Source organism: Prionailurus bengalensis, chromosome B1 (assembly GCF_016509475.1).
Source record: "Prionailurus bengalensis isolate Pbe53 chromosome B1, Fcat_Pben_1.1_paternal_pri, whole genome shotgun sequence".
In the NCBI taxonomy this organism is placed as follows: domain Eukaryota; kingdom Metazoa; phylum Chordata; class Mammalia; order Carnivora; family Felidae; genus Prionailurus; species Prionailurus bengalensis.
In genome coordinates this window covers 120809-139343 of record NC_057344.1, presented here as the reverse complement: position 1 = coordinate 139343, position 18535 = coordinate 120809, and the positions used below count along the sequence as shown (strand labels likewise).

Below are 18535 nucleotides of genomic sequence, written 5' to 3'. Positions count from 1 at the left end.
AAGACAGAGGAAGACACAGAATTTGAAGCAGGCTCCATGCTCTGGGCTATCAGCATAGAGCCCAACACAGGGCTTGATCCCACAGACCGTGAGATCATGACTTGAGCCAAAGTGGGTCGCTTAACAAACTGAGCCACCCAGGTGTCCCTCTAATACATCAGTCTTGATCATTCGTCTCAGCTGATTCCTTTGTTCTCTATTCCACTGAAAAAGCAGAATTAGTTAGTAGGTATATCTTGCTGCTCCTAGAGAGGAAGTGTCCATGCTCCTGCCCAAGGCCAGCCCCTCCAGCCTTACATTAGATCCCATTATATTCACGACCTTCAATTCCTTCCTCCTTCCTTAGGATGTTGGCAACTCTCACCTCGTTGGCATGGTCAATTTTCCCCTATTGACTGCATCATCCCCCAAAACATATAAACATGTTATTGCTTTTTCCCTAAGAAAAATATTCCTCTCCTGATCCCATTGGTCATTCTTAGATCCCATTCCATGTTTCTGTCCCCTTTCTCTGCCTAAACCAGAGATACATTCATTTTTTCCAGTTTCTCTCCTCCATGACCTCTAGAAGCTACTCAAATTAGGCTTCTTTTTTTCAATGTCACCAAAGACCTCCATATTGCTAAGTCCCTTGAGCAATACTAGGCTTCTTTCTTTATTCTTAGTCTTCATCTTACTTGACCTATCAATATTTTGATCAATGCAAATGTTCACTGTTAGGGACTGAATGTTTATGTCCTACCCTAAATTTATATGTTAAAACTCTACTCCCCAATATGATGGTATTAGGAGGTGGGACATTCAGGAAGTAATTAGGATTAGATGCCCTCATGAGGATGATGTCGTTAGGGATGGGATTAGTGCCCCTGTAATGAGTCATGAGAGAGCCTGCCTCCTTTCTCTGCTTCCTCACATGAGGAATACATGTCGATTCCTCGCATGAGATTACAAAGAGAAATCTGTACCCCAGAAAAGAGCTCTCACCAGAACCTGACCAAGATGCTCCTTGATCTTGGTCCTCTAGACTCCAGAACTTTGAGAATAAGTTTGTATTGTTTATAAGCCACCCATGTGTGGTATTCTGTTATATTAATCAGAACTGACTAAGACACTTTCCTTGAATCAGCTTCATCACTTGGTTTGCAATATACCACATCGATCAAGTCTCTTCTACCTCAGGGTTTTCTTTGCTGGCTCCTGTTTCTCCCCAAACCCTAAATATTGGAGGCTCCCCATCTCAATCCTCACATCTCTTCTTTTCGCTGTTATCACTCTCCTAAATACCTTTTCCCCTGATGATCCTCAAGTTTAAATCACCAGCCCAGACCTCCCCGTGAACTTCCATCTCTTATTTATCCACTTGATGCCCTTGCTTGTATGTCTAACAAACGTCTCAAACACATTATATTGAAAATCAAAATCATGATCCTCTTACAACCTTCTCATTCCACAGTCTTCTTCCCATAGTAAATATAAATTCTGGGGCACCTGGGTGGCTCAGTCGGTTAGGCGTCTGACTTCAGCTCAGGTCATGATCTCATGGTCGTGAGTTCAAGCCCCACATTGGGCTCTGTGCTGACAGCTCAGAGCCTGGAACCTGCTTTGGAGTCTCTGTCTCCATCTCTCTGCATCTCCCCCACTCGAACTCTGTCTCTCTTTCTGTTTATTTCTCAAAAATAACCATTAAAAATTAAAAAAATATATGAATTCTACTTTTCCAGGTGTTGAGTTTTAATATCTTGGGTTTTTTTTTGACTCCCCACTTTGTTTTATACCCTATCCTCATATCCAGTCTGTTATCAGGTACTGTTTACCATACCTTTGTAATATATCTAAATCACACTCCTTTTCATCCTCTCTGAAATGACCACCCTGGTCCAAGCTACCATCATTATTCATTGAGAGCATTGTAGCTGCTTTCTCATTGTTATCCTGCTTTATCCCTCTTTGACTCATAATTTTATCATTATAATTTTAACCTGGAAGCCAAAATGGTCCTTTAAAAACTGAAGTATGACTATGTGACTCTTCAACTCACAATTCTGCATTGTCTTCCAGCTCTCTCGGGGTAAAACCCAAAGTCATTACCCTGTGGCTTACGAGATCTTATATTATCTGCCCCCATCCTTGCTAGTCTTTGACCTTAGATGCTTGACCTGAGTTTTTTCTTGCTTTATTGAGATATAATTGACAAATAACATTATGTAAGTTCAAGATGTACAATGTGATGATTTGGTACACATATATATTGTGAAATATATATTACCAAGTAAGGTTGGTCAACACATCCAACACCTTACATTGTTGCGTATTTGTGTATGTGGGGTTGGGGGTGGTAAAAATACTTACTCTATTAGAAACTCTCATGTACACAGTACAGTATTGTTAACCATTGTCTCCATGTGACACAATCCACAGAACTTACTCATCTTATACTTGAAGGTTTGTGCACTTTGACCAACATCTTTCCATCCCTAGCCCTTGGCAATCACCAATTTGTTCTCGGTTTCTATGAGTGAATATGACTTTTTGAGATTCATAAATAAGTTGTACTATACAAGACTTGTCTTTCTCTGTCTGACTTATTTCACTTAACATTATGCTCTCAAGATCCATCCAGGTTGTCACATATGGGAGGATTTCCTTCTGTTATGGCTGAAGAATATTTCATTATATATATGATACTCATATTACATATCATATATCCATATGATATATGATATGTCATATGATATCATATGACATATCATATAAATATATATAAATATATATAAATCACACACAGACACACACATATATACACACACACATATATATGAGTGTGTGTGTATGTGTGTGCGCGCACACATACATACACATATACACATACGTCTTCTTTATCCATTCATGTCTTGGCTATTTTGAGTAATACTGCAGTGTACATGTAAGGGTGGATATCTCTTTGGGGTAGTGATTTTGTTTCCTAAGAGAAAAACAGTTTCGGTTGTATATCCAGAGTGGGTTTGCTGGATCATATGGTAGTTCTATTTTTTTAAGTTTGTTTGTTTGTTTCTTTTTTTGTTTGTTTATCCTATCTCTACACCCAGCGTGGGACTCAAACTCATGACCCTGAGATCAAGAGTTGGGTGCTCCACTGACTCAGTCAGCCAAGTGCCCTGGTAGTTCTATTTTCAATATTTGGAGGATCCTCCATACTGTTTGCCATAGTGGACATACTAATTTATATTCTTACCAGCAGTGGACAAAGGTTCTCTTTTCTGTACATTCTCACCAACATTTGTTATTGCTTGTCTTTTTTAATAATAAGAATCCTAACAGGTGTGAGACAATATCTCATTATGATTTTGATTTGCCCTTTCCTGATGTTAGTGATGTGGAGCACCTTTCATGTGCCTATAGGCCATTGTGTATCATTGGAAACATCTTTGGGAAAATGTCTATTTAAGTTCTTTGCCCATTTTTAAATTGGATTATTTGTGGGTTCTGCTATTGAGTGATAGAAGTTCTTTATATATTTTGGATATAACCCGTAATTGGACATATGATTTGCAAATATTTCTTCTTGTTCTGTAGGTTTACATTTGATTTTGTTGACAATTTCCTTTGCTGTAAGATGCTTCTTAGTTTCATGTAGTTCCACTTGTTTATTTAATTTTTATTGCTTGTGCTTTTGGTGTCACATCCAAAAAATGTTGTCAAGACCAATATTAAGTGGATTTTCCTGTTGGTTTTCTTCTAGGAGTTCAATTTCATCCTTCTGCATGTAGCTAGTCAGTTTTTCCAGCACCATTTATGGGAGAGACTGTCCTTTGCCCATTGTATATTCTTGCCTTCTTTGTTATAAATTAATTGACCACATATGCATGGGTTTATTTTTGGGCTCTTTATTCTGTTGCCCTATGTGTCTTTTTTTATGCCAGGACCATAATGTTTTGATTGCTATAACTTTGCGATACAATTTCAACCAGGAAGCATGATGCCTCTAGCTTTATATACTTCCTCAAATTGATTTGGCTATTTGGAATCTTTTGTGGTTCCATACTGTTACAGAACCAGGCTGGAAGGCTGGAGGAAAAACCAAGTGGCACTCAGAGATCTTGGTGGATTGGAGATTTATTTAACACTGGCGGGCTCAGAGGAGACCGTTTCTCCAAAAATCTGAGTGCTGAATGCCAGTGGGGAGGGTAATTTATAGTCATCAGCTTCCACATCTGTGGGGGCTTTCCCATGAGCAGCAAAGGAAGAAGAACATAGAGGAGGGGTCTCCAAGCCAGAGACCAGAGTCTGTTTTAGCCCCATTGGCCATCTTTGGCATACTTTATTCACTTCTGCAACAATACAAATTTTAGAGCTGTTTTTTTTCTACTATGTGAAAATGCCATTGGAACCTTGATAGAGATTGCATTCACCTACAGATGGCTTTAGGTACTATGGACATTTCAATGATATTAATTCTTCTGATCGTGAACATAGGATATCTTTTCATTTGTTTCTGTCTTCATTAATTTTTCATCAAAGTTTTATAAGTTTCCATGTGCAGCCCACTGTCTCCAGAAATGTGGGTGCTACTGGGTCCTATAAAATATGTAGATCCTTCAAATGTCCCCACTCTTATTTGTGTTGTGGCCCCTGTGGCCTATAGAGGAAACGGGGGAAATATCCTCTGAAGCCTAATATACAGACAGGTATAGTTGGGGAAACCTGCACAAAGGAACTCAAGTTGCTATTCAACCCAATACTGACATCATCTAGATGGAAACAGGAACAAGCTAAGCAGTCACTGGGTTGAACTCAGAGGGGTTTCACTAGTGGTCACTCATGAGCTCTAGTAATTAACCCTTTGCACTGACAAGTAGACTGTTCTAAAGAGATTAACCTAGAATTTAGACACTGGGAAGCCAAAGGGCGGATTATCATAACTAAGCCCTTTGGTATCAGGATATGGTATAAGGACATTTGGGCTCACCTGGAAGAGCCTGAGGTGACCCCAGCCACTCTTCATGGAATTCCCTAGGCCCCCTTATAGTCAGGGACTCTCTCCCATTCACTTTTGGGTCAGTCAGACTCCACCCCTTCTGTAGCTGGCTTCTCCTTGTATAACCAGGAGAGCCCAACACTGGGCCTCTTTAGGCAGGCAGCAGGATCTAAAGGGAATGCAACACTATTGGTTTTTCACTCATGTTTTGTGTTGGTTTTGGTTTTCGTTGTTTTGTATGCTTTCTTTATACTTAGGTTGGAGACCTTGCTTTGCTATTTTAGCAGTGCCAGAGTGCTTCCTGTTACAACTAATTTACATAAAAATAAAAGTGAAGGGATTTAGAACAATGATTTTCAGATGGATAATCATTGAGTCAATCATGTAGAGAAAATATTTAGGAACCTCAGCTCAGAACAGAGCCAAGGAGAGATGATCACGGTAGGTTTGTCTAGTCACCTGGTCCCCGGCCCCTGCCCACGTGCTTGGCCCTCCCCGCCCAGCACACCTGGCGCTGCCAACAATCTGGGTGTTGTCGCGGGTCCCCCAGGAGAGAAGCTGATGAACTATTTCTCTTAAAATGCTGTCATTCCTGGAGATCGCAGGAGATCCCTATTGAGTCAGCTGGATTTCTTCTCTGACGACCCCCCCCCCCCGTAAGTTCATAATGTACAGCCCATGCCAATAGGTAGGAGGGTCACACAGATAAGTGACGGATCTACCACTATTTGTGGTGCTAAAATGTCTAGGTCAATTAGAGATGATTTGGGGACCAGACAATCTTCTCCCACCAATATTCCAGGATATTGCAGGCCAGGAGACATTTTGGATTACAATTTTATCATGCTTCTATCATTCAGGTCAAATATAGCTCTGTTTCTTTTGGATTTCTTGACTCATATTCTACTTCTAGAGGAATTTCTCAATTTCTAAACATATGGGAATTTCTAGTTACATCTTTATTAGTGATTTCTAGCACATTCTAATACCAAACCATGCTTTGTGTGATTTCCTTCCTCTCAAATCATTTCATTCCTTTGAAATTTCCCTTATGGCCATAATAAATAGGGTGAATGTTTGTAACTGTATCCTCTGTGCCTAAGGTGAATGTGTCCTCTGCAGTGTTATGGCCATGTGTACACATATATGGATATAGCTGTGGGATTCAGATGGTTTGCTATCAAGATCTCTGTCTTATGGATGTTCCATCTGTTTTGACTTACTGAGAGAGGGTTAAACCTTCCTGTCTGTTTGCATATTTGATTGTTCTCGCAGTTCTGTCCTCCTTTACTTCCTCGGATGTTCAGCTATTGCCCATGGGAGATGGGAGTTCAGAAAGGAAGTAGAGAGCACTCAGAAGAGGTCACAGGTAGCTGGGTTAGGAGGTCCCAGAAACCAGAAGGTCAGCCAAGTTTCCAGAGAGGAACTGTCGTTGGGATGGCATGTGGTGGTGCACCAGGTGGGAAGCGGCTTTTTAAAAATGAGGTCACATGGGGTGTCTATATTGCTCTACCAGGTTGGTCGAGAGAGAGTATAAAGGTTCCAGGTTGCTAAGGCAACACCCAGACAGGTGAGGGCTTGGAAGAAGAAGGATCTTCCTCTGCTCCACCTGCTGCTGAGAGTCCACTTCACCTGCTGTTTGTGTCCTGCTCACCTAGTGATTTACTGACCTGCTAACCTACTAACCTGTCTGAACCCTCCTCCCTCCCCTCCTGTACTTGATCTGATCCTGGTACTGTCTCTGACCCCCTTCTTCTCCTGACACTCCCCTTCCCTAACCCCACCCTGTTTTTATACTCCTCCCACATCCCAAATTACCACCCTCCCCCATTTCCCACCCCTCCCCACTCCTCCCTTGCCCACCTACACCCCATCCCCCATGTCCACCTCCTGCCTGGAACCCCAGAGTCCCCTTAAAGGACAGGGACACGAAGGTGCAGAGGCTGTGTTTCTAGCTCCTTGTGCTTGGGTGTCCCGGTTCCCCAAACACAAATGTGAGTAAACATGGGACATTGGTGGATTCTTCCTTCCTATTGGGTTCTTTCACACTGGTTAAACAACAGCTTTTCTATGGGGCTTTTGATGGGAACTTAAGAAGAACTTAATTTCTTCCTGAAGACTGAGGACCACAGGGCAGGTTTCTCCACCAGCCTGGTGTGGTTGCGGCCACATCTGTCCACATCAAATTCTGGGTCCTGTCTGTGCTGCTTGGTCCAAAAAGAGCAGTGTTGACAGGATGTAAACCCGAATATAGTAGTTTTATAGTGTCAAGAAAGAAGGATTTGTGAAGATACTAAAAGCTATTGAGCTGATTGACTGAAATAGGTGTTTCTATGATGTGTGAATTATTTCATTAAAGTGTTTTTTAAAAATGTCAACAACTCTTATTTAATAGGAACTATGGGTATGGGACTGGCTCCTGGAAGCCCTGTCAAAATTCTGCTTCAAGCTTTGCAAGCTTAGGGTCCATCTTATATGTAGTTCATTTTCCTATCAGCGCATTGTTCATATTTGTGATGTTTGGTAGGCCTGGGAACAGTGATCACTGGATTGGGGTTAATACTAGAGTGTTAAAAAGTGAAATGTCTTTGGGCTCTGTACTTCCTGGTTTGTTGACTTTTAGCAACTTCTGTGTCACCCCTTTGCCTCTGGTCTTGGAAGCTGCCCCCAGGGACTCTGTGTCCAACTGTGTTGTTGGGAGCCAAGTAAACACAGCAGAAACTAAGTGACTGCATCTTGCTTGGACATTTATGATAAGAAAATCACTAGGAGCAACATGATCAGGAAGTGAATATATTGTTGTCCTTTCTTTAGCTAAGTATGTGCAGAGTGTTGATTTACTCAAAACAAGAAGGGTTTTGAATGTCCTTGGGATTGTCCAAATAAAATGAAATACCTGGTTTCCATTGTGACTAATCAAAACTCATACCCCTTGGAGAGTGAGAGAGGCAGACAGACAGGAACACCATAGAGATAAGTAGATTTATTTAGATTGGCATGAACCAGATCCTTAGAGCGGGACCTGAAAAGTCCCAGTAGTCAGGAACAACCTTAGCACTGAGGCAGAATCATTCCACATGAATGCCTCCAATGTAAATAGAATCAATTCTCTTTCTTTTGAGACTGTGAAGGAGGAAAATTCTTGATTGTCTTTATTAGAATTTCCCCCCTGTACCTAGGCTGCCTCTCACAGATTGGTTCAACTCTCTCTCCCCACATCATCTCTGAATTCTTCCACCAACTAACTTGTCTTGCATTTCCCACCTCCACCTACTCATGGTCATTGTGAGAACCTAGTGTTACTGGCCCCATTGGATATAATCTAGTTCAGCGTCAATTACCGATATCAGCAGCCAGGCAGCTGCCAGATGCACCAAAAGTGCCCACAACTGAAAATGTTTTACCTTCATGACAAGGTGGCCTGTGTCTTTGGTGCATTTGAGCCCCATAACCAACCATTGTGCTGATAGCTACTGCTTTCTTTCAGACAGTGCCTGGACAAAGACAGTGTATATTTCCCACCATTACACATTTTTGTGACCTCATCTGTGAGAGCTGAAGATGAAAATGTTACAGATTTCAGAGGCTACTTTCTAGACATGTTCATTTGCACAAAATTAAGCTTGGTATGTGGATTAGTGTGAATTGCATTGTGAGTGTTTTGCTCCTAAAGTGCTTCTAAGTCCAGTTTTTGTAGAATGATATGTGTTCTGTTGTTTTGGTGACCATATCCCTGAATTTTGTATTCTTTATTTTTTATTAAAAAATTTTTTAATGTTTATTTATTTTTGAGAGACAGAGACAGAGTGTGAGCAGGGGAGGGACAGAGAGAGAAGGAGACACAGAATGTGAAGCAGGCTCCAGGCTGTGAGTGGTCAATACAATGCCCAATGTGGGGTTTGAACTCACAGACTGCGAGATCATGACTGAGCCAAAGTCAGTTGCTGAACTAACTGAGCCACCCAGGCACCCCTGTGTTCTTTTAGAGATCAATTTTCAGAGTTGCTACTGATTGATTTTGGCACAATGCCATGAAATAGAAACATGAATTCCTTTCACTGGCTATTTGGAGATGTGTGTTCAGGTAACTTAAAATCCCACAGATATTATCAAAATATACAAAATCACCTGATTATGCAAATCTTTTTGTACCTCAGAAATCTGACATTTTGAGCTGTGATTCAGAATCAAAGTGAACATTGAAAGAAAACATCAAAAAGTGAACGCTAATGTGTAATTCCTTTTCTTGGAAAAATAATCCCGTATTATTATAATAGCAGTTGCCCGTTTCTCTCAGATATATCTGTATCTGTAAACATCTTTCTCTAGAAGAATCTCATTTGTATCTCTAGTACATTTTGTGTTTTTACTTTCTTCCATTCTTCCATGAATTTTGGGCATAGTTTGGAGAAATTCCAAAGGATTTTATCCAGGTACTTCGTGAATGTACAATAGAAGTCATTGACTTCTTATCTACTATAAATTTGAATTTTCTTAATTATTCTATTTTACATTGGCTTACAAATTCTTACTATTAAAACACAGTTGCAATATGTTTGTCATCAAAATAAAACTTCTCAGTGTTGCCTATTACATCTTTCCTACAGGTTCAGTGTCGTATATTCCCAAACAAAAACTGAAGGAATTCGTCACCACTAAACCAGCCCTACAAGAGATCCTAAGGGGGATCCTGTGAGACAAAGTACCAGAGACATTTCTACAAGCACAAAACATACAGACATCACAATGACTCTAAACCCGTATCTTTCTATAATAACACTGAATGTAAATGGATTAATACCCAAAGATCAGATCAGAAATAAACAATATAGAATCTAGAATAACAATACCTTTTTAAAGAATACAATTCATTGATATTTGACAAATGTAAGCAGCAATGAAACCATGACCACAGTAACATAGCAAACACAGTCATCACCCCCATAAGTTTGTTCCTGCTCCTTTGAAAGCCATCTTTCCTTTGCTCTTCCATGAGGAAACATTTGAGAGGTGTGCTTATTAACCTCCTGGAGGCTGGTAGAGGGTTTATAAAGATGATCCTTTATGACAGATATGTTGTATTCTTTGACCTATATGGACTTTTTTTTAATTCAACTATAATTTACATACAGTGCAATATCAGTTTCAGGTGTTCTATATGATTCAGTGATTTCATGCATTCCTTGTGCTCATCACAAGTGTACTCTTGATCTACTTCACCTCTTTCAGCCATCCCTCCACCGAACTCCCCTCAAATCCATGTTTTTTTGAGAAGGTTGTTGTTTAATCTCATTTTTTTTGTCATTGTCCAACTAAAAACTTTTTGTTCTTGATGTCTAGTTTGAGTCATTTTTGGTCTGAGATCATACTTCCTATGATTTCGTTTACTTTGTTCAGATCTCTCTGTGATGTCTCAAGTACCTGCTATAATTTTATAATGTCTTCAGGGAATGACTCTAGTCAAGGAAGCACTTTTTGCACTTTCTGGAAACGTTTGTTTTCATTTTTGTTGTTGCTTGTGTGTTTTCTCTAGCCATCTCCAAGTTCCTTTCTGATTTGAAAACCTTTGTTGTTGGTGATGTGGGAAAAATCACAGGACCTGATTTGACAGAATTGTTTGTCAGTTCAGGAAATAGCCAAATGCAGGAGACATTTCTCCGGTGTTTCTGGTGCGTCAGAGGCATCTTTTAGTCCAAAGATTTTACCTTTACTTTTGTTTTGTCTGAATCTCTGAAATATTTGTGGTTCTGGACTTTATTATGGCTATTGGACTTGACAAAAAAGAATTGTAAATTCTACAATTGTAAGTTGTAAATGTAAATGGTGCATTGGTTATTAAATTAAAATAAGTCTGCCATTTCCATTATTGAAGGTTAGTAGTTTGGTATCTGTTTCATAGAATGGAAACAGAGCTTTTGGTCAAAAATAAGATATCTACCTTAATTCTCTTCCGTAGAAATGGTGGTTGAAATATCAGCAAGTAGAAAGGAAATTCTTTCTATAGGTTATTCTACTTCTAAAGTTTTGATAAGCTAGGGCATGGGCACACTTTTCTAGAGTGTTTCCTGAGGCAGAGGAAATAAAAACAAAATTAAACTATTGGGGCTACATCAAAATAAATCGCTCCTGCTCAGCGACGGAAACAATCAGCAAAACTGAAAGGCAACTTACTAAATTGGAGAATATATTTGCAAATGACATAGCTGATAAAGGGTTAGTACCCAAAATATATGAAGAAATTATACAAATCAACAGCCTGAAAACAAATACAATTTACAAATGGGCCAATGTCACAAACAGACATTTCCTCAAAGAAGACATTCAGAAGGCCAACAGACACATGAAAAGATGCTCAACAGCATTCATAGTTAGGGAAATGCAAATCAAAACTACCACGTGATATCACCTTACACCTGTCAGGCTAAAATCAATAAGATAAGAAAAAAACTAATGTTCGCGAAGATGTGGAGAAAAGGAACTCTCATGCGCTTCTGCTGGGAATCAAAATTGCTGTTGCCATTTTGAAAAACAGTATGGAATTTCCTCAGATAATTGACAATAGAACTAATTTGTGATGCAGTAATTGCACTACTGGGTATTTACCCAAAGAATAAAAAGAAAAAAAAATACTTCTAAAGGATATAAGTACCCCTGTGCGGGATAAGCTTAGGAATCGCCTGGGCTTACACCAATGGGTTAACAAGGCACAAAGAAATGCAAAGTCAATATATACTCACACCCGAGTTTGGGTAAACCAGATTGGCACTCCAAAAATAGGGGGGTGCAAAGACACCCTAAGAATATGGAGGAACAAAGGTGCTGGGACTAGGGAGGTGCAAAAGTACCCCAAAATAGGGAGGGGGTGCTGAGCCCCCCAAATATATATAGAGAGGCAAAAGACTGAAATAGAAATGGCACAAAGGTGGCCAATACACAGAAATAATAAGATATTCAGGGTGAAAGCACCCCAAATTTAGTACTATAGTTGAAAGCTGCTTTCATAAGAGAATAGGGCCCTGATAGGTACATTGGTGAATTGGACTTTGGACCACTGTGATGCAGGCAAAGCAGCCCGGAGTGAAGGTGGTTAACAAAAGAAAAGGTGGCTTATTAACCCTGAGGCTATTCCCCCTATCTGTATCATCCCCTAGGCTGGCAAAGATAAATAGGCACAGCACCTCCTGTCTGCTGTTAACAACCATCTACCCATCTGCCCGGTGCCTGGGTTTTGTTTTATGTTGACCCAAACCCCAAACACTGTATATCTTCAAAATCCCCTTTTCCCCCTCACATCCACAAGTTAATGTTCCTAGTTTCTTTGTGTCTTTGTACACACCCATCACGTTTGCAAGACTTCTGATCTGAATAGATATGGGGCAAGGACCCTTATTTGGGGTTCTTGTCCTTTTCCTGGACATTAGCCATCTCTAGTTTAAATCCCGGATCTGCTCTTTTGCTGGCCAAAATTGAACTTTAGACTTAGAGTCTACGACACACCCCTATGTTTCCTGCAGCGTTATTTACAATAGCCAAATTGTGGAAGCAGCCCAAGTGTCCATCCATAGATAAGTGGATGAAGAAGAGGTGATATATACATTAACACACACACACACACACACACACACAAGAATATTACTCAGCCAAAAAAGGAATGAATGCTTGCCGTGTGCAAAAACACGGATTGATAGGATATAATGCTAAGGGAAGATAAATACCATATGATTTTTCTCATATGTGGAATCTAAGAAACAGAACAAATGAGCAAAGGGGGAGAAAAGAGAGAGACAAACCAAGAAACAGATTCCTAACTTTAGAGAACAAAGTGATGGTTACCAGAGCGGAGGTGGGTGGGGGGATGGGAGAAATAGGTGATGGGGATAAACAGTACACTTACCAGGATGAACCCTGAGTAACCTACAGCATTGATGAATCCTGATATGTGCACCCGAATCAAATATAACACTGTATGTTAACTATACTAGAATTGCAACACTTACAAAAATAATTTATTTTGCTGAATCACCCTTTATTATAATACTATATTGGACTATGATTTTGACATTGTTGTCATGAGCTATACTTTTATAAAAAATATTGTTTCTACATCAAATTTAATTTTCTTTATCCCTCTTCTAGGTAGAGTCGAGTATATGAAGGTAAGATTTCAGGCTTCTATTTTCCTTGTAATCTATTGTTTTAAAATCTCTTTTTAAAAGATTCAAAAGCCTGAAGCGGGGCTCGATCTCACAAATCATGAGATCATGACCTGAGCCACAATCAAGAGTTGGATGCTCAACCGACTGAGTCACCCAGGTGCCCTTTAATCATTTCTTAATACAGCTGTTCACTGTGGTTTCTAATTCAGCTAGAAGTAAAGACATTGACTTATCAGGTCTAGTTTGCCCCTCAACTCTTTACAGTGACTTTTCCCTGTTTGCATCCTAAGTGACAACACAGAATGAGTTGCCACCAACTGAGACAGGTGACCAAGCAGAGGAAAAAAATCAGACAATTAGAGAGAAGTGCATGAATTTAACTCTGGTCAGAAATGTTTAAGAATCCAGTGGCAGGAGTATTTTGACATGACCTGCCTACTGGGGGAAATGTACAGATTAAGGCATTATCTGAGCCTGTCAAGAGGCTCAAGGCTTAGAGAAGAGGTCAGATATTGCCAGGCCATGTGTGTGTCACTAGAGAGGCTTAAACATGTGTTATGAGTCCTGGGTGGAGAGAGCCTCTAATGCCAGTGGAGAGTGAGTGGAAGTGAACAAGATGCAAAATGGGGCTAATGGATGTGTATGGGCTTAATGGACTGTGCTGATTAAGTGACCCGGCACATAGTGGGTCCTCAACTGCTGGTGTTGCTATGGGGAATACAGCACTGCTGGTATAGAGAAGGGTGACCTCAGGTAAGTAGAGCTCTCACATTGTACAAATAGAAGGTAAGCTTGTAGTTTGGGACCCAAAAATAGAATTCAATGCCTGTCAGAAGATTCTGGAATCTTGGGCCCCATTCTAGGTGCTTTCCATGTGCTATCCACGTGTAATGTGAGTGTTTCATGCATGCATGGTGTTTACCAGTAATGCAGGTGGTAAGGTTTGCATCTTGGGCTTTCACCATCTTGTGATTTGGGGAGATGAGGAGTTATCCAGGGTTCTAGCTACTAAGTAGTAAAGCTGAGATTTTTACCCAAGTGTATTTGATTCCAAGGCCATATGCACCTGAGCATCCCACCCTGGTTCCCATGGATGGAACCCTGTGGAACATCAGAAAGACACTGGAGGCCTCTTGTGCCAAAAAAGTGACACTTAGAATAATTTGTCTCTCAGTATTTGTTTAAATGTTTATTTTCTTATTTTGAGAGAGAGTGTGTGTGCACAAGTGGTGGAGGGGCAGAGAGAGAAGGAGAGAGAGAGAATCTGAAGCAGCCTCCAACCTTTCAGTATAGAGCCTCACATGGGGCTCAATCTCACCAACCGTGAGATCATGACCTGAGCCCAAATCCACTGATCATGCGCCCAGGAGCCTGACTCTCTTGTTTATAGTTATAGTTATAGTTATAGTTATAGTTATAGTTATAGTTTTATAGTTATAGTTATAGTTTTATAGTTATAGTTATAGTTATTATAGTTATAGTTATAGTTGTTATAGTTGTTATAGTTATAGTTACAGTTATTATAGTTATATTTATTTATTTATGTATCCATTTATTTAAAAGATTTATTTATTTATGAGAGGGAGTGAGGGGGCAAGTGAGTAGGGGGCAGTGGGAGAGGAGGACAGAAGATCTGAAGCAGGCTATGTGTTGACAGCAGCGAGCCTAATATGGGCTGAAACTTGTGAGCGGTAAGATGATGACCTGTACTGAAGTTGGATCTCAACTGACGGAGCCACCCAGGAGTCCCTTTCTTTATTTTCAAAGTGTGAGTGAAAGTGGGGGAAAGCCTAAATGAAATTAGGTAGGTTATTTTTTCTGTTTGACTTTTGTTTTTAAAGTAATTGCACTGATTTGTTTATTTGATCATGAAATACAGGATATAAGTATGTAGGATACTTGATTTTCTCCATTTCTCCTCCAGTGAAGTCAGGGAAATTTGAACTGTTCATATATTCTAAGAATAATCTTGCTTAATGATGGCATATTAGGGGACACCTGTGTGGCTCAGTTGGTTGTGTATCTGACTTTCGATTTTGGCTCAGGAAATAATCGCAGATTCATGGGACTGAGCCCTGACTTGGACTCCTGCTGAGTCTGGAATATGCTTAAGAATCTCTCTGTCTCCCTACCCTTCTCCCACTCATGTGTTCTCTCTCTCTGAAAGAAAAAAAGAGGAGAAAGAGAGAGAGAGAGAGAGAGAGAGAGAGAGAGAGAGAGAAAGGAGAGAAAGGAGAGAAAGGAGAGAAAGAGAGAAAGAAAAATAAAATGTCAGTAACTAAAACTTGCTTTCTTCAGGGACCACAGTCATGCCAAAATGTTATATGTGACCAAAGTACCAGATCATGTGCCTTTCTGTTGATACAATGGGTAATTTGATTTTACTGGTTTGGGTACTAATCTTAAGATATTGCTTTTTTAAATCTTTTTGGTTAATTTAGATCAAATTTCTGAGATTAAGTACTACATGAAGGAGAATGCAAAACGTGAAGAAAAAAAATATCCACATGTGAACAGCAGATATAACCATCTCCCCCGCTTTTTTCATTTTCATGATTTCACCTGGAATTGTGTTCACTTATGGTTCACTGATTTTGCTATCTCCTCTTTTATCCTGATGTCCCATTTCATCCCATTCTCTACCAGGCTAAATTCAAAGCAATCATCACATATGTAAAATACCACATCCTTTATTTCTGTAATGACTTACCCACAAGAGATAGGTTTTTATGTTAGCTTAATTAATATTTTTGAATTCTGAATCCTTTATTGCATATTTGTGTAGATCAATGGAGCAAAGAAATGTGCTCAAGAAACCATGTGGTAAAATAACCTTCCCTGTTATGAAGCACATAGATGTAAGATAAAAATCCCTTCTTTGTCCTGGGGCACCTGGGTGGCTCAGTTGGTTAAACATCCAACTCTTGGTTTCAGCTTGGGTCATGATCTCATGGTTCATGAGTTTGAGCCCTGCATCAGGCTCCATGCTGATGGTGGGGAACCTGCTTGGGATTCTCTCCCTCTGTCTCTGTCTGCCCTTCCTCTGCTCGCTCGTTCTGTCTCTCTCTCAAAAAATAAATTTAAAAAAGTATTAAAATCCCTTCTTTGTCCTTTAAAAATGGAAGTAAAAGTAAGGACTAAGTATTCCTGATGACTATGTGTTTTGTTGAAGAATAACCGTGAGACACTTGAGCGCACTAATGAATTTTTTAATGACATCATTCCAAGTGCACACCTTTTGTTGCAATCTGAGAGAAATCAGAATGTCAGTAATCGGGGCTTCCTGAGTTACTATAATTTGATGTTTGAGCCCTTTTGGTCATTGTGTGAATTGAGCCCCTCAACCTTCCATGGTGTTCACTGCTGTTTCAACAGTAGTGAACATTACCTTTTTAGGTAGGAGTGAGGCAGAATTTGTTTTCATAACCCTGGCTTAATTTTTATATCATTCAGTGTTGCCAGGAGAGAGCACTAGAGGTTTCTCGCCATGTTGAACAGTTGTGTTCCTCTTAATTCAGAGAATTTTGAAAGTGAATCTGGTGACAATATTTCCCTTCCATAAAGAAAAGTCATTCATTGGAGCTGTTTGGCTTGAAAGATTTTACACTTTCTTCACTTTTTCATTGTCATACAGTCACAGTTCCATTGTCTCGAAACCAAGATAGTTGCTCTGAAACATTTACACCTTTCACCATTCTCTTCGTCCTTCATTTCTTTATGTGTCTGGTTTTTCCCTTTGGCCCAAACTGGATTGACTGTTTTTAATGATACAGTTATTGACTGTGGGGTACGTTCTATTGATAATGCTTCTTCATGACACATTGTCCAGTGTTTGTTTGGAAAGCCTAGTACAGGTTTTGTTTCTATCTTACTTGCAAATCAGGGAGAGGAAAAATCTACAAAGAATATAAAGGTGCTAATTTAGTAAACACTTCAGAGGTTTCAGAAGTAAATTCCCTCTATTTCCTGAAGGATTTCCATTGTACATTTTAGTGTTGAAGAAAAACAAATCTTCATGTCTTAGACTATTCGATTTATATGTTATCTACTGAGTGATCTTCTTGGGAGGAAGTCACTAGAAGGAATGTTTTGCTCAGGTTCACCTCTCCCTTAATGAAGTTGATACCAGCAAAGTGAAATCGAAGTCTGAAAAACAGCCTCTGCAGAAAGAAAATGCTCAGCTTAAGATCCAAACGAATCAGGTAACATAATTTACTATCAAATGTTATATAAATCAGAGAACTGAACATCATTACTTTCTTTTTAAGCTTCTCTTCTTTAACTGTGGTAAAATACATGCATTAGAAAGATCCCCATCATAAACATTTAAGTGTACATTTTAGTATTGGTAAGGACATTCACTATACTGTACATTCTTCTATAGTCATTCCACTTTTCTCAAATCTGTCTTAAAGTCAGGAGATACTACTGCACGCATCAAGGATTCGATGCAGGGAGTCTTGACGTCTAATAATGTAACCTGGAATAGGTGTTGCTTTGGTGGGGAGAAAGCCGCACTTGGTAGAATGAGTTTGCTCTGGAAGGTAAAAAGTGGCTTCCTGTCCTGGAAATCTTGTCCTTTCTCCTCTCCCCCCCTCATGGCCACACTCGTGGGAAAAGGTGTGCACACTCAAGTAAACTGTTTTATGCTTGACAGGCAGAAAAAGGGAGCTGGGGGACAACTGTGATGCACTTAGGTGTGTGAAAGGGGCAAAGGATGCCAAATGGGACATGCTGAAGAAGAATGTAGATGTTGGTGATGGAATGTGTGGACAAAGACCAAAGCTCACAGAAGAGTAGGATTTTCAGGAGTTAATTGTTACAAACACTGTTGTAAGAACGAATGTGTCAGACAGTGGGGATAATTTTCTTTCTTTGAGCACATTTAACACCAACCATACTTTTACCATAGTAATCAGTAAAGAATTGTGTTCCTCCCTTCTGCCTTGATTTCTGTGATCTGCACCTTCCTTCACTTTGTGGAAACCTCAGGGTTCATTTTCATTGCCCTTTACATTTCAGCCCCATCATCATAGTGACACAACTGCCATATGTATATGTATTTTTGTTTAAACTCTAGACATTAGGTAGGAAATATTGGGAGGAGAATTCAGGTGTACTGTGATGGTATCTTGCTGCAGATGATATGGGAGTTTATGTCTGGTAGGAGATCAGGAGTGCCAGCATTACTGAAACCTGTGAACTCAGTATTCCTTCCTTTCCCTCTTTCCCTTCCCTTCCCTTCCCTTCCCTTCCCCGCATTCCTTTTCCAGGAGACAACATTATAAAGGGGGGCAATTCACATCATTTTCTTTTCATCAGTGTATTTTACATTCTTCTCAACTGGTGTCTTTGGGGCAGGTGGCAGGAGTTCCCTCGTGAACTGTAGAAATATCCAGGAGGT

The 18535-nt window shown here is 39.9% G+C and overlaps 1 long non-coding RNA gene across 2 annotated transcripts; it reads left to right on the top strand.

Moving 5' to 3' along the window:
• Positions 1-12786: 12786 nt before the first annotated feature.
• On the top strand, positions 12787-18071 carry LOC122469582. 2 transcript variants are annotated; one of them, XR_006293542.1, is made up of 3 exons: positions 12787-13131; positions 17229-17333; positions 17789-18071. It is a non-coding gene; the product is annotated as an uncharacterized LOC122469582 (long non-coding RNA). The 2 variants fall into 2 exon arrangements; XR_006293543.1 differs by lacking the exon at positions 12787-13131 and having other exon boundaries at positions 17158-17333.
• The last annotated feature ends 464 nt before the right edge of the window (positions 18072-18535 follow it).